The sequence below is a fragment of the Colobus angolensis genome, unplaced genomic scaffold (assembly GCF_000951035.1).
Source record: "Colobus angolensis palliatus isolate OR3802 unplaced genomic scaffold, Cang.pa_1.0 Scaffold382, whole genome shotgun sequence".
Classification (NCBI taxonomy): domain Eukaryota; kingdom Metazoa; phylum Chordata; class Mammalia; order Primates; family Cercopithecidae; genus Colobus; species Colobus angolensis.
Window position 1 is genome coordinate 147,839 of NW_012117177.1, and position 6,298 is coordinate 154,136.

The window sequence follows — 6,298 nt, forward strand, 5'->3', positions numbered from 1 at the left end:
AGGGAGGGAGGGCGGGCTTTGCTGTCTCTTCTTTGTAGCACAGGTAACCTGATAATGCAGTGGAGGAGAATGAAAATCATCCCCTCATTACATTTTGTTTGATGTCGTTTCTTGCTACCTTCTTTTACCTTCCATTTGGACATTGGAATAGCAGCTTTTCATTAAGCTCCAGAAAGGAGATAGCACTGAATGACAGAGCATGAAGATGAGTCTGCTGTAAAACAGACTGAAACCAGCACACCTGGGTCCTAAGTACCAGATCTTTCCTTGTATACCCAGTGGTTAGGGATGTGGGCTTTGGAGCCAGATAGATCAGGTAGAAAATGTGTGTACATTTAATAACTGCTTTCATGATCTTTAGCAAATATTGAGTCTTCAAATTAACGAAACCCATATTTAGTATACATACATTAAATATGCATGCATAGAGAATGAAATGAGCATTAATACAAAAAAAAGTTTAAAAATTAACCAGTGATGGGGTTATTGACTATATATCTGGACTTGATTATATTTCCCTGAATTTCTTAATTGGTATGGATCTTTTTAAAATCAGAATTAAGTCTCAGAGAAATAGTGGTTGTTATGAAATCTTAAAGTAACACAAAAAATTATAGAATACAACAGACTTCTACATACTCATGTCAACATATAAAACCTTCATAGGTGAGTCAAACACACTTTAAAGTCTTCTCTTATTACCTCAGCTGCTTTCTTTCCCACAGGTGACCACGATGTAGAATTTAGGTTTTACGTTTTTAAGACATGTTTCTATACTTTTATTACATATGCATATATCTGTAAGTGAAATATGATATTGTTTTCTGACGTGGTTTCATCCCTAAATACCTGGCTACCTCATGAAATAGGAGAAAGGAAGAAACATGAGGAGAACAAACATACATTCACATCTTAATAGAGGGACCTACCATATATGCCTATTTGTCATTTATACTGTCTTTCAGACTCACTGAAGCAGACACACCCATTTTCTCAGTTTATATGCTGTGGGGAGCTCCAACAAAATCTACAGATACCATTTTTCAAACCTCTTTATTCCCTGATGAATTCAAAATCTTAGCGCTTCCCTGAAGCTAACTAGCCTAAAATAATGTCTCAGTGTTTCCTGACATGAAATACCTTCCATTTGCCCAGACCTAATTTTCTATCTTTAATCCAAACTGTAATTCATGTAGGCTTACCCTGTCTATCTGGAAGCTAAACTGGGTCATGTTGGTGAAAGAAGACAGTGATTTCCTGAGTTGATTTTCATATGTCCAGGTTACTACCCAAATCCATTGATTAGTTCAGGGATGCATGTCATTTAGAGCTTGATCTGATTTTGTATCACAATTGCTCAGCATGAGTATATTGTACTTTCCATTTGTTATTTTTGATTGCACAAGGAAGGTATTTCAAAAGAGGTTTTTTGTTGTTTGTTTGTTTTTTTCTTTTTTCTTTTTTTTTTTTTTTTTTGAGACGGAGTCTCGCTCTGTCGCCCAGGTTGGAGTGCCGTGGCGCGATCTTGGCTCACTGCAAGCTCCACCTCCTGGGTTCATGCCATTCTCCTGCCTCAGCCTCCCGAGAAGCTGGGACTACAGGCGCCTGCCACCACGCCCAGCTAATTATTTGTATTTTTAGTAGAGACGGGATTTCACCATGTTAGCCAGGATGGTCTCGATCTCCTGACCTCGTGATCTGCCCATCTCGGCCTCCCAAAGTGCTGGGATTACAAGCGTGAGCCACCGCACCCGGCCTCAAAAGAGTTTTAATTCATATGTGTTAATTGATGATCCTGGGAACAGAATCCATAGTGTAATGGGATAAAGAGTCAGTCAAAAGTGGAGAGTATTAATAAGGAATGTATAAAACTCTTTGTGGAACTTTGAATTTGAAGGAGAAGAGAGAATCCAATGGGGGAGGACACATACACGTACACACATACACACACACACAGAGAGAGAGAGAGAGAGAGAGAGAGAGAGAGAGAGAGAGAGAGACAGGCAGACAGAGAGCGAGCGCCAGAGAGAGAGGGGGAGAGGGAGAGGAGTGGTATCTCTATCATGTGGTTGAATAGGTGATGAGAGGTCCAAGGACGGATTTTTGAAAATCATCAATTTTTTGAAACCCGATCAAGTTTAAAAATTAATGAGAAGAACCATCTTATCTCAGATTTAAGCAATGAAGTCACCCATATATTAATTTCCTTTGTTACCCAGTTAATTGGACTTTAGAGTTCATGAGGTACCTCCAATGGAATAGCGTGAATTCTGGGCTCTGTAAACATTTAGTTGTTAGCTAATTAAAAACTGGACAATTGTGTGTTATATTAGTCTGTTCTTATGCTGCTAATAAAGACATAACGGAGACTAGGTAATTTATAAAGGAAAGAGGTTTAATTGACTTACAGTTCCACATGGCTGGGGAAGCCCCACAATCATAGCAGAAGGCAAAAACACATCTTACATGGTGGCAGGCAAGGGAGCTTATTCAAGGTGAGATTTGGGTGGGGACACAGCCAAACTATATCATGTGTCAAAGACCTGCTAGTAACTATTGGATTTTTGTCTCTAAGGGAGGCAGCAGATGACCGAAAACCTGAAGTGATGTGGCTGAATACTGCATGATCCGAAGACTGCATTGGTGACTGCGGTATGGGTCCAAATTTTTCCTTAAAAAAAACAAAAAATAAAGAGCCCAAAACCATACTGACCAGTCTAGGAACAGCCATTAGGCAAACACAACTTTTTGCTACCCTGGTGTTACCGATTTCTGAACTCAACAGGTGAATTCCAAGATATGCCTGTCTTTCCAGCATGGGGAGCTGGACTTGGGTCAGCTCGGGGGCATGATGTTGAACAGCTCTTATGAGCTTCTGATAATGCCCGGGAAGTACAGAAACAACTGTCTACAAATCTTTGAACTCAAGGCATATCACAGGGACATTTGCTTTCTTCAACTAGATACCTATTTTCTCATAAAGAGAAACAATGAGAAATGATTTTTCACAATGCCTCCTTAGCCCTGAGGCTCAGCCATCCCCTAGTGCTGTGTCCCAACATTTAAAGGCCATTGAAGTCCCACTCTATGCCATATACTCTGGACAGGTTTTCTCATTTACCCCTCAGGACAGCACTGTAAGGATGGTATGGTCAGTCCCATTTCATAGATGGCCAAACTCAGGCTTTCAGAGCCTAAGTTTCTCCAGATAGGTGGTAGGATTGGAATGAGGTTCCAACCTTCATCATCCATAGACAGCCCTGAGTAGCCTCCCTTTTAGAAGATGGGCTTCCAGGGCTTGAGAAATGGTCAGATTCCACCCCTCTGCTATTGTGGACCAATGCATCCTCACTCCACAACCCCTCTGGGTGATTAAGAAGATAGAGAAGATTAAATCCCACCATTTATGCCAGGAGACCTGGGTGTAGGGCCACATGAGTTGGTTGCTGCTCGAAGTGGTGAGTGGGCTCAGGCAGAAGCTCAAGTATTGGCCTTGGGACAGGAGAGGTTGAGAGAAGGAAATTAACATACACTAAACTACTGTAAGCAAATGCACTTTATATTTCATCTCCTTTAATCTTAACTGCTATTCAAGGTACTTATCACTTTGACCATTATTCATATTATGGTACTTTAGGAAAGTTTATGTAAATTGGGGAGAAAACTCTTTTCTCTCCAGATCAGCAGCTAACTCTAGAATTACTTAAAGTATTTTTCCATTTTTGTCTTGATATCTCCAGGACTCTCAATACTCGTATTTTTCTCAAGGCCGACAGTACACACGCCCTAAGGTGTTCTTCACCAGTATTTCTTTTTAAATTACAATCTGTATATATCTTATTCATATTATTGAAGTTGAAAACACGTTCTAAATGAAAATAACACTAAGAATTTATATAAAATAATGGGAAAACGTTTTCAAACTACATCTCAGATGTTAGATTAGCATCCATAATTTATAGGGCAAGCTCAGTAACAAAGCAGTTGGCAACTAATTTTGACATACAATTCCAATAGATATAGACATGAACAATGAACTTGTTGATTATGTTAAAACTGTAAGAACTAATAAGATGCTAATATAAATCCTCAGAAGAATATTAAGTGGAAAAGATAGGTTGCAAAAGGAGATGATTAATGTGATCACACTTTTTGGCAAAGATTATATGCATGTGTAGGTGGACATGGTCATGTGCACCACATCCACAGAAACATGTCTGGAATGTGTGCACCATTCTATGGACAACAGACATTTTGGGTCAGGAGGTAGGAGTTGAGAGGTGAAGATTAATTGCAATTCATAAATGTGCTTTTGTATATTTGAAATTTGGTATTCAGGAATAAAAGTATTTTGGTGAATATTTAGACAATATACTTTTGAACAGATTGACAAAAGTAATGTGTATTATGTTCATTAATTTGAAATAGCTATTACTGTATTCTATTTAATGGTGTAAGAAGTAGTTAAGTAGAAGGACACAAAACAAGTCTCAACAAATTTAAAAAATCAAAATCATATCAAGTATGTTCTCAGAGAAAAATGGAATAAAAGTAGAAATCAATAACAAGAGGAACCTGGGAAACTGTACAAATATGTGGAAATTAAACAAACAGCATGCTCCAGAATGACCACTGAGTCAAGAAAAAAATTATGGAGGAAATCAAAAAGTTACTTGAAACAAATGAAAATGGAAACACAGCATATCAAAATCTATGAGCTACAGCAAAAGCAGTGCTAAGAGAAAAATTTACAGCAATAGATGCCTTCATCAAAAAAGGCAAAAGATTCCAAACAATCAATCTAACTGTACACCTCAAGGAACTAAATAAGGAAAAACAAACCAAATCCCAAATGAGTAGAAGGAAGGAAACAGTAAAAGTCAGAGCCAAACTAAACAAAATAGAAATTGAAAATATACAAAGTTTTAATGAAACAAAGAGTTGATTTCTGAAAAGATAAAAAATTGATAAACCACCAGCTAGACTAACCAAGAAAAAAAAGGAGAGAAGACACAAGTAAACATCAGAAATGAAAAAGGAGACACTACAGCTGATAACATGGAAATACAAATAATCATTCAGAGACTATTATAAACAATTATATACCACCAAATTGGAAAGCCTAGAGGAAATAAATAAATTCCTGGACGTATGCAACCTACCAAGATTGAATCAGGAAGAAATAGAAAACCTGAACAGACCATAATAAGTAATGAGATTGAATCAGTGATAAAAATCTTCCAACAGAGAAAAGCCCAGGCCTGGGTGGTTTCTCTGATGAATTCTATCAAACCTTCAAAGAAGAACTAACACAAGTTATATTCAAACTACTGAAAAAAAATTGAAGAGGAGGGAATTCTCCCTAACTCATTTTATGAGAGCAGCATTATTATGATATTAAAAACCAGACAAGGACTCAACAAAAAAGAAAACTACAGGCCAATAACCCTGATGAAAATAGATGCAGAAGTTCTTAGCAAAATACTAGCAACCTGAATCCAACAGCACATCAAAAAGATAATATGCCATGAACAAGTGAGATTTATACCAGCGATGCAAAAATGGTTCAACATATGCAAATCAACAAACATAATACAGTAATTACATCAACAGAATGAAGGACAAAAACTGTATGATCATCTCAACCAATCCATAGAAAGCATTTGATAAAATTCATCATCCCTTCATGATAAAAACTCTCAAGAAACTAGGCATCGAAAGAACATACCTCAAAATAATAAAAACCATATATGATAAACTCACAGCTATCATAATGAATGGGGAAAAGCTGAAACCGTTTCATCTAAGAACTGGAACAAGACAAGGGTCTTGTTTTTTCACCTTCATCACTACTATTCAACATAGTACTGGAAGACCTAGCCAGAGCAATCAGACAAGAGAAATAGCAGATATCCAAGTCAGATATTTTTACATTTGTTCCTCTTTGCCAATGATATAATTTTGTATCTAGAAAAACCTAATGACTCCATCAAAACCCTCTCAAATTTGATAAATACAATAAAGTTGTAGGATAGAACCTCAATATACAAAAATCGGTAGTGTTTATATGCACCATTGACGAAATAGCTGATGATGAAATGGCTGAGAAAGAAATTAAAAAGGCATGCCTACTTGAAATAGCTACCAAAAATAACCTAGGAATAAATTTAACCAAGTAGGTGAAAGACCTCTACAAGGAAAACTACAAAACACTGATGAAAGAAACTGAAGAAGACACAAGCAGATGGAAAGATATCCTATGCTCATGGACTGGAAGAATTAATATAATTAAAATGAC

The 6,298-nt window shown here is 37.2% G+C and overlaps 1 long non-coding RNA gene across 1 annotated transcript in view; it reads left to right on the forward strand.

Moving 5' to 3' along the window:
- The window catches only part of LOC105520585, a 6,627-nt gene extending 2,268 nt beyond the window's left edge, over positions 1-4,359 (forward strand). The window contains exon 3 of the long non-coding RNA XR_001003156.1: positions 2,576-4,359. This is a non-coding gene — a long non-coding RNA (uncharacterized LOC105520585). The remainder of the gene's footprint in view (positions 1-2,575) is intronic.
- The last annotated feature ends 1,939 nt before the right edge of the window (positions 4,360-6,298 follow it).